Here is a 10,765-nt window from a genome sequence, read left to right as displayed (position 1 = left end):
CAGCTACTCAGATGGGCTGTGACAGGTACTTGGGTACTCAGATGGGCTGGGACAGGTACTCGGGGACTCAGATGGGCTGACAGGTACTCGGGTACTCAAATGGGCTGGGACAGGTACTCCGGTACTCAGATGGGCTGGGACAGGTACTAGGGTACTCAGATGGGCTGACAGGTACTCGGGTACTCAGATCGGCTGCGATGGGTGATGATAGGTACTTTTATGGGTGGTGACAGGTCCTCTTTATTGGGGGGTAATGAGATGTTACCACAATCTCCTCCTCACACACGATGAGGAAAATTTTGAAAAAAAAACACATTTTCTTTGTTTCTGTGATAAAATTTAGCAAATTTTAATTTTTCTTCATAAACTTTGGCCACAATTTATACTGCTACATATCTTTAGTAAAAATAACCCAAATTAGTAGATATTATTTGGTCTTTGTGAAAGTTAGAGAGTCTACATGCTGTGGTGCGAATCATACAAAATTGATCACATCTGATGTACTGGTGGCCGATCTCATTTCTTGCGACCCAAACAAGCCAGGAAAGTACAAATATCACCCAACTGACCCCTTTTTTGAAAGTAGACATTCCAAGGTATTTAGTAAGAGGACTAGTGAGCTTTTTGATGTTGTCATTTTTTCCCACAATTCTTTGCAAAATTAAGATTTTTTATTTTATTAAAATTTTTTTCCACAAAATTGTCATTGTAATAGGTTATTTCTCTCACGTGGCATGTGTATACCACTGGGGTCAGATGGCACTGATGACAGGTGGCAGTGGGGGCAGATGGCACTGACAGGTGGCAGTGGGGGCAGATGGCAGTGGGGACAGATGGGCACTTTATTTTCATTTTATTTTATTTATTTTTTACACTAACAGCTGCATCTCTGCAGCGGTTCATCTCTCCCTCCTCACACGCTGTCTGTGTGAGGAGGGAAAGCCGGCGATGAGAGATAATCTCATATGTGTTCATATGAGATCATCTCTCATTGGGCATGCCGATCACTCTGTAAACGGCTGCTGTGATTGGCCGGATCTGTGACTGGCTGTGTGGGACACGGCCAGCACAGAACTTCCCCGAAGCGCACCCGTGGCAGCGCGCGAAGGGGAAGTTAAAGGGAGGACGCCCAGGGACGGCCTCCCGGCAGATAGCGTCCAGGCTGCAGCTGTCTTTTGGATATAGCGTGGGCGCGAAATGGTTAAAGCCTCTTTACTGCTTGTTAAGGATATGTAAATATTTATAGAAGGGCTGTCATTTTTTGTTCAAGCTAAACTCAAATGTTAAGAGCCGGTTCACACAGGGGCGACTCAGATCCGACTTGAGGTCGCCTCTAGTCGCCTAAGATCGGACAACATGTAAAAATCAACATAAGTGAATGAGAGCCGTCTTAATGCACACTACTGAAGTCGCTCCGACTTCAGAAAAGGTTCCTGTACTACTTCAATCCGACTTGTAGGCAACTGGTACCCGTTGATTTCAATGGAGGTCGCCTACAAGTCGGATCTCCGGCTATACGTCCAAAAGTCGCGTTGAGAGTCGTGTCGCCCCTGTGTGAACCGGCTCTTAAGCGATACAGAGAATTTTTTTTTTTTTAAGGGGGACTCTAGGGGAACTATGATGTAAGGGGGCTTCTGCTCACTAAAGCCTCCACTTACATTTGAATATCCAGCATTATCCTTTACATCAGGTGATCTGAACCCGGGGACAGGATTTAAAGCCCGGACTGTCCTGGTGAATCCCAGGCGGGTAGAAGCCATACTTCATAGCTTGGGAACAGGTGCACTTTAAAGCCCAAATCCAGAGGAAACTCTTTATTCTGTTATTGATATAGCAGAAAATGTTATGAAGTTTCTGGCTTGGTTCCAGTCTCAGCCTACTCGGTGGAAGTGCCAGATTGTGGATTGGGTCTCCCGGTGGGAAGGGGTAGGGAGATATCCCTTCCAGCTCCCTGAGGATAACAGGCGGGTGGCTTTTAGCTGCATTGGTTGGTACCCCTAAAGAGCCAACCACCCGCTCAATAAAACGGTACTGGTCTCTTAGCAGCCTTGGCTTGAAAGGGTTATACCAGCGTGATGCAGCTGCAGGCATCGCCCCAGTATAACCCCTTCAAGCCGAGGCCGCTAAGGGGTTAAGTTGTAAGAGTGGTAAAATAAAAGTGGATGCACTGGAGGACTTGGTGGGATGGCCAGTGGACGGATTCGGTGGGACGGCCAGTGGACGGGCCATCAGGAATGTTGGTGGCCAGGCCCGGGGGGGGGGGGGGGGGGGGGGGCTAATATTTCAGATGGATGCCCAGGATGGATGCACATGTACAAATTCCTCTAGTTCCCAGAATGTCATATATTCAAAAAAACAATCTACTATTCGAAGGGAAGATGTGAATTATGGGCATACTTAGACGTGCGTGTGTATCATGACCAGTAACGCAGATATTTGTATTTTTCTACTGATCTAAACGTAATGTTAGTTTACTGATATTTACATGCCTGTGTGTACAGGCACATTGAAAGCAATATTTTGGATTCATGTCATTTGCCTGAATGTCTAAAAATGTAAAGTTTTAGCGCCCATGTGTAAAAGCCCTAATACACATTTTAACTCTTTCCTGCTTTGAAAACAAAATAACATTTCATGGCTGAAGATAGACATTTCACCCGTTTTTTTTTTAACAGACCATAAACTCCTCTCTATGTTATCCTATGTGTCCAGGCACACGTGGACATTTTTGGACATTTAATCATCAGTGGAGTTTATGGGCACCCTAAAACCGTGTTCAGGAACTTAAAAACGTTAAACCCCAAAAATGTAATATCCGCTTTAAGTGTAGGTGACCCCTGACATACCACATTTGGCATGTCATTTTTTTTTTGGGGTGGGGGGCATATACCCTCTTTTTAGGTGCCCAACCCCACCCCCCTCTGACAACACAGGGAAAGCCATAGGGAAGCCCCTGTGCGTCAGAGGGGGCGGGGTCACTGGGTGGCCCCGCCCTTGGTTATATAAGAGCTGTCACCTGAACAGAAGAGTCAGACAGCGGGAGACTCTCATTGAGGCGGATCATCCAGAGGACGAAGTGGAGAAGAAGCCGGAGGAAGATGCCGGACGAGAAGACCGGAGGAAGAACCAGAGGAAGATAGAGGGATAAGAGGGGGAAGAACAAGATGGAGGAAAAAGAACACCGAAGGAAGACCTGAAGAAGATGGAAGAAGAACGGGGAAAGAAGAATACATTAATAAAGGAATTGTCAAAAACCTTCTATTGTCTTTTTTAACATTTATGTCACTTTTTTGGTGAAATAGTAGGGGTACATTTGTACCCTATTACCAATTTACACATGGGGCAGGATCTGGGGGTTCCCTTGTTCCCTTGCAGACCCCCACAACCACCGGGCAAGAGTTGTGGGGATGAAAACCTTCTCCCCATCAACATGGGGACAAGGTGCTTTGGGGGGCTATCCCAATGTTGAGGGCATGTGGCCTGGTACGGTTCAGGAGGGGGGGCGCTCACTTGTCCCCCCCTCTTTTTTGCTAGGGTTCATGCTTGGATAAGGGTCTGGTATGGACTTTTGGGGGGACCCCATGCCATTTTATTTAGTTTTGGCACGGGGTCCCCTTAAAATCCATACCAGACCCTTCAGGTCTGGTATGGGTTTTGAGGGGAACCCCCCGCACTTTTTTTTTTTTTTTTTTTGGGGGGGGTTTGGGGTTCCCCTGTGGGGAAATCCCATGCCGATTTTATCAGTGAACTTTTGTTTATTGCCGGGACTGACAATTCATTATAGCCATGAGTTTTAAATTACTTTTTTTCGTTTAAAAATGTAATTTTGCTGTCAGACTGTTCTAAACATGGGAAACATGCGCCACTTTACAGGCATACTATAGACACCCCCCCAGGTACAAAATTTAAAGGAATATTACACTTTTTTATTGTTTCATTTTAAGCATTATTAAAATCACTTTTTTAAACCCATGTTTTTGATGCATTTTTGCATTTTGTGTTTTTCTCTTTACCAAACTGTGAATAGTTGGATGCTAAAGTGGTTGTAACCACTTTAACTTACAGGTAAGCCTAGATTAAGGCTTACCTGTACGTGCAAGAAAAATCTCCCACACCTAAAAGGTTTAGGAGATATTTGCAGAAATAGCAGCACCGATGTCTACGTAGACATCGGGCGCAGGCGCACTGTGTGTACCATTTCTAATGGCGATCATGGTGTTAGTGGTGGCACCAGAGCACATGCGCAGGAGTGACGTCATCGTTGGTTCGGCCAGTCACAGCACCGGAGCAGCTATACCTGGATGACACGCCGAGTCAACATGTCAGTGACGGAGGAGGTGAACGAGGGTCGCTTTGGGGGCTTCGATCTCAGGTAAGTAATTCATAATGAGCTAGTATGCTATGCATACTAGCTCATTATGCCTTTGTCCTGCAGAGTGTTTTTTTTTTTTTTTTTAAAGAGGAGTGGGCTGGGAAGGAGCTGACAGCTGAATGTAAAAAAAAAAGAATTGTCGGTAATAAAAAAAAATTGGGGAAAACACGCCCGTCCGCTTCTCCCGGTGTTATCCTCGGGGGGTGGATGGGGGCGTTTGCTTGCTCCTCTCTCCCTACAAATTGACATCGCTGCAGCCTGTGCTGTATTTTTATCGGGAGCTAAACGCATGTTGGCTGGTGCACCTGCGCTGTGTGTGGGATCCGGGAGGTCTTGTAAGAATTTGCACTTCAGTCATGGCAGAGCTTGAGTTATGAGCAAGTTTGCATGTCATCCTGAGTACTGCCTGTCTGTGATTGCAACTTCACTGAGCAATCAATTTATCTTATCTGGCAGGGAGTGTTAGTAAAGCATAGTTAGAGATGGTCATGCCAGAGCACCTGTGTAAGAAGTGTATTAATAGGTGTGTCTGCATTCAACAGGGCTGACAATGAATATAGCCTCACCTGCAAGATAATTTCAAGTAATTACAGTAACCATTGCTAACCCATGTGCCTTTGGCAAACCAAAATCTGGCTTTGATCATAGTATTTTTGTCATAGCATGTCATTTTCGCAACATTTCATTCTGAGCTTTTCTGTCGTAGCATTTTCCTGTCATAGTTCTTTCCCATGTAGTTTCGGTCTATAGTTTTTTCCTGTCGTAGAATTTCCTGGGTAGCATTAATTTCATAGCGCTTTTCCAGCCGTAGCATTTGCCTGTCGAAGTTTTGTCCCGTGTAGTTTTATTCGTAATATTTCCTGACGTAGCATTTCATTGTAGCATTCCTGTCGTAGCGTTTCTGTGTAGCTTACATTCGTAGTGATTTTCTGTCAGCAATTTTCCTGTCGAAGTGTTTCTGTCATAGCGATTTTTCTGTTGCAGTATTTTCCCCGGGTAGATTTCATTTGTTGCATTTTTCCTATAGTAGCTTTTCAGTCGTAAACGAGTTTCCTGTCGCAACTTTTCCCTGTTGTTTTCATTCGTAATTTCCTGTCATAGCATTTCCTTCGTAGTGTTCCCTGTCGTATCGTTTCTGTGTAGCTTTCATTCGTTGCGATTTCCTGTCATTGAGTTTCTGTCGTAATCGATTTTTCCTGTGTAGTTTTCATTCGTAGCGATTTTCCTGGTTAGCTTTCTTTCATAGTATTATTCTGTCATAGCATTTAGTTCATAGCATTCCTGTCAGCTAGTGCTCACAGCCAGGATTTGTCACGTCTACGGATCCATATGGGCTGTGGGTTTGTTTAATGGTTGACCACTATCTTCTCACTCATATACCATACGTCATACGATGCACGATCATTTCATTACATCTGTACGACTACCCACCACGGTCTGTGGGTACACTAGCCCTGAGGGTTTCAGTTTGTTACCTGTCTGTTTTCTGTCGTAGCCTTTCGTTCGTTGCATGCCTTTTGTAGCATTTCTGTTAGCTAGGGCTTGCATGCAGGGTCTGTCATGTCTAAAGATCCATACGGGCTGAGGTTTCGTTTTTAATTGATTGTCATCCCACAATCTTCTCACCCGTATACCATATGTCACACATGCACTTGCACCTTTACTACTACCCACCATGGGTTGTGGGTACATCAGCCCTGAGTGTTTGTTTTTAATTACCTGTATTGGCGCTATAGGTTGCTCGGGCTCGCTTACTGCATACACTGGGGTGGTTTTCATTAGGTTTACATTTACGTGCTGTTGGTCTGGTCATTTCTGCACCTACATCCTCATACTTGTCAGGTACAAAGGGGTGTTGTTGTTCATGGGTTGGCTGTCTGTTCTTTTTCCTCTTGTTTCTGTTTCCTTAGATCAGGGCATGATGGGAGTTCTGGAAGCGGAAACCCCTTCATTGCATGGGGGTTCAGTGCATGGTAGCACCCCATCAGGTAGGGGTGCGTACATACCAAACTCATAGCTGAGTTTATCACTGGTGTACCTGGGGGGGGGTTCAGTATTCCTAACTTCGTCCCAACCTCTTTCATCCGCTAGCGCAGAACATGTGTCATGCATGATTCTTAACCCAGTTTGTGCGGTAGTTATGCGCTCTTAACATCCATGCTACAATTGTTAGACAGAATGGAGGGGATCCTAGCCCGTTCAGCTAGAACAGAGGTGTCAGCTGCGACCCCAGCTCCTGCTCTTATCAGTACACCGGCAGGCGATGTTAGTATTTCTTCACAGTGGCATGTGGAACTAGGGGCTAGTCTGCCAACACTATCAGTATCTATCAGGTGACCAACATTTCAGGTCCCTATAAACTCCTGTCAGTCTGTCCATTTTTGCAACTCACCCTCTAAGCTATGATGAGGGTAGTCAGGGATGTTCTCTTGGCACGGCTACCAGTTACCGTCCAGGTTTTTCGTGGTGTTGACTTCCTGTCTCCTACCCTTGGCGCAGTTACCAGTTAGTGATCTAGGCAATTCCCTTTGCTACACTCACAACTTCGCCATGATTACAACAAAAGGATAAGCCAGGGGTTTCGTGGTAGTTACCGTTCCTCAGGAACGGTATCGGATTAAGTTACGTCCTGCTCTGCAACATTCCTCTGTTCAGCTCTTTCTCCCTTTTCCCCATGCATCCTCTCACCACGAATAGTTTGTTCTCATGTCCAGGTATACCTTCCATATTAGGCTCATATCCTAGACCCCTTTCTGGATATTTATTGAGATCGGAGGCTTTTTTGTGGCTCCCTTCTTTCATCATCAGGTACATGGGGCGCTAGAGTTCCTCCTGTTTTAGCTGTTGCATATGTAATCCCCTTTTGTAGTCATCCAGGCTTTTGCTATTTTCTGGTCAGATTGGCTATGCTGGCCCTTTCATATCTTTCATAAGCTTTCATATCCCACCTATTTTGTGTCTCTTTTTGCTCTCTTTTAGGCATACTGACCAGCAGGCCAAGTCACACCTCAGGTCTTGGTAGTTAGGATTATTGCAATTCCAAGTGAAGACTCTGACTACAAGTTAGAAGGCTGGCCGCAGGCTAGCCTGGATTTGTAGGAGGAGTCTGAGGGTATATATATATCCCTCCTCCTCCTACATGAGATCCTTCATCGGATCGTTTCCGGGTCCCCACCCACCCGTTCCCCCATACTTTTATTATTTCATCACTCATTTCATTCATATTCATTCAGGGTGTGCCCTCTTTTAGGCATACTGACCAGCGGGCCAAGGCACACCTCAGATCTTGGTAGTTAGGATTATCACATTTCCAAGTGAAGACTCTGATGGAAAGTAGGAAGGATCACTATGGCATATGGGAGACAGAAAGGCTCACTATGACACACCTAATGTAGGAAGGATCAGTATGGCACATGGAAAGCAGGAAGGATCACCATGACACATGTAAGGCAGGAAGGATCACTATGGCATGGCATCACTATTTAAATGATAATAATAACCAAATTATCTGCATGCAGTCATTTTGTATATAAAAATTTAAGTGACCCTGTATGTCTAAATATAGTGTTTGAAAATGTTAAAAATAATTTGCTTGTGAGAGCATACAAGTCTGAGCTGCAAACTCCCTCTCCCTCAGTATTGCACTAAGTGAGACAAGGCAGATTTTACTAAGAGGAGGGGTAGGAGCAGTTTCAGGTAAACATTTTAGTCAATGAAGGCTGTAGGAGAGAGGAGGAGTGGGGAGCAGAGGAGTGGAGAGGGACGAGATGGGGAGTGGAGGAGATAATGTTCTCAATGCTGGCCATGAAGATGGAGAGACGCATGCAAAGATGGAGGCACATATTCTGACCACATTTTCATAGCTCAGCAGCCATGATAAATGTGGTCAGCTCTCATGGGGGAAGCCAAGACTAGGCAGTTATTGTAAGTTTGCTATATACTTTACCTAGGCATTGCATAGAATACTCTTTATGGGTATGAATATGAGTATGAATGAAGTATGAAATATAACTATACAAATGGTTTTCTGAAAGTACTATGAGAAAAGTAGCTCCACAGGAATAAAAAAGTGTCTGGGACTTGATATCTCATAGATAATGGAGACAGCAATCAAATAGTAACAGCCTCCACTAATCAATGAACAATACTCTTCTTCCCCTTCAATCACACAGTTGTGAGGAAGCAAGGAGAAAACTGACAATACACACTCTCTTACAGACCTCAAACGTACTGTCAGTAGACTCTCTAAATAGCTAAATTGACTCAATAGTGCTCAATAAAAAATAAACCTCAATAATCAATAGAACCTCAGTGATCAGTATAAATAGACTCTCATAATAAAGGAAGTGTTTTCATAAATTATATATATTATATATATTAATCCTCAATAGTAATCATGCAACTAAAAATTAATAAAGATAAATAACAAATAATTACAAAAACAAACGCTCATTGATTAAATATATATACCTAAAATCAATAATCATCCAATATAAATGTGCAAAAAAAGCCCACATGTGCAAAAAAAACAAAAACAAAGTGCACAATCAGCAAATAGCTGACTAAATGATAAAGTTCTTAAATTGATATAATGTAAACAAATATGAATTAGTGCAAATGACAATTAAATAGTGTGCAAATCAGCAAAACTATGCAAATAAGCAAAAAGATGTGCACCCTGCATAAAGTGCAATTACGCAAAAAAACAATAAATATGAATATAAATAATTCCATCGTGCAAACAGCTAAAACAAACTTTGTGCAAAAAAAAGGTCCCATACACAGTGCAATTCAAATTGTACAATTTCAATTGTGATGATATTTTCCAATGTTATTCAGAATTCCACAAATAGCTTCTGTGCTGTTGTGTGAACCAATCTGCAGTGTTCATGCAAAGTGTTTCCCCCAAACTCTCACCTTATATAAGGCAAGTAACAGCCTTATTAATGTTGATTCCCGGCTGCTTAGATCCACATTAATCCACATTTACACTGCTTCCTATCTCCTCCTGCTGTAGTATTCACACTCATTCAATCTCAGTCCCAAGGATAGTGGGCAGTTCATAGGAAGAAATGAAAGCACTCCATAGTGTAGTATCACAGTGCCCGACGTTAAAGCGGAGCTCCACCCTAAAGTGGAACTTCCGCTCATTGGAACCCTCCCCCCATCCGGCGCCACAATTGGCACCTTTCAGGGGGGAGGGGGTGCAGGTACCTGTACAGTACAGGTATCTGCACCCACTTCCAGTGTAGATTCTGAAGAAGCTACGCCCCTTTCCACAGAATCTACACCCCTTTCCGAAGGTCCCCCTCTGTCTCCTGGGAAATACACGGGACCATCCTTATTGCGCAGCGCGACTCGCGCATGCGCAGTAGGGAACCGGGAAATGAAGCCGCAAGGCTACACTTCCTGATTCCCATACCCAGGATGGCGGCGGCAGCACCCGAGAGACGATCGAGAGATCGGCTTCGGGTGCCGACATCACGGGCGCGCTGGGCGGGTAAGTGTCATTATTTTAAAAGTCAGCAGCTGCAGTATTTGTAGCTGCTGGCTTTAAAAAAATAAAAATAAAAACGGCGGACTCCCGCTTTAAATAGATCAAATAATTACATACAGACAATAAACAGCAATTTCTTTAGTGCAGGATGGCTCCAACCTCGGCCGCGGTCAGAGCCTCAGCATCACCTGACTCTCTCTTCCCTCATGCGTATCGTCACAACACACATGACTTTTTCAAAAGGCTGTTACTTGCCTTATATAAGGTGAGAGTTTGGGGCATTAAACGGCATTAGAATTGCACACATTTCTTAGGCATTCTATGAAAAAATTAGAATGTTTGGGTCTTTTCACACTAGAGCACTTTGTAGTTTGGCACTTGTTTTTACACATACAGTACACCTCACTTCCAGTGTACTCAGTGATAGCAGCTGCTCACAGAAGAGATTACTGGTCAGGAACATCTTCAATTCTGAGTAAGCTCTTAGTACAGTAATTTAATTCTGACCTGGCATGGAGTTGGTTCAAAAATTCTTTGAGCAGTTCCAAGTCAGTAAAAGCCATGTTCTGTCACACACTCATAACAACTACCTACAGATTGTGCGAGTTACCCAGTCCCTTGTCTATGTCAGGAATAGGAACTCACAGAGTGGCTTCCAAGGATGCAGATGGATTTTTTTTCTCAGAGTCTATTTGCATTTTTTTTCCTGACAGACTCCATGGCAGCAACGTGTGGGTTAAGTCCCACCTCCACTACCCTATAGGACACTACTCCCATAAATCTTTGCTCCCTGCCCCTGGCCGTGTTCTTTTTTTTTCCTCCTCCGAAGGACCCAGAGGTGGTCTTTCTACCTGAAGATTTATCATCCCCATGATCGAGGTCGGCCAGTCTGCGAC

This window comes from Lithobates pipiens, unplaced genomic scaffold (assembly GCF_037356315.1).
Source record: "Lithobates pipiens isolate NorthernLeopardFrog02 unplaced genomic scaffold, aLitPip1_a1.2 Scaffold_22, whole genome shotgun sequence".
Taxonomy (NCBI): Eukaryota; Metazoa; Chordata; class Amphibia; order Anura; family Ranidae; genus Lithobates; species Lithobates pipiens.
Note: the sequence above shows the minus strand (reverse complement) of the source record.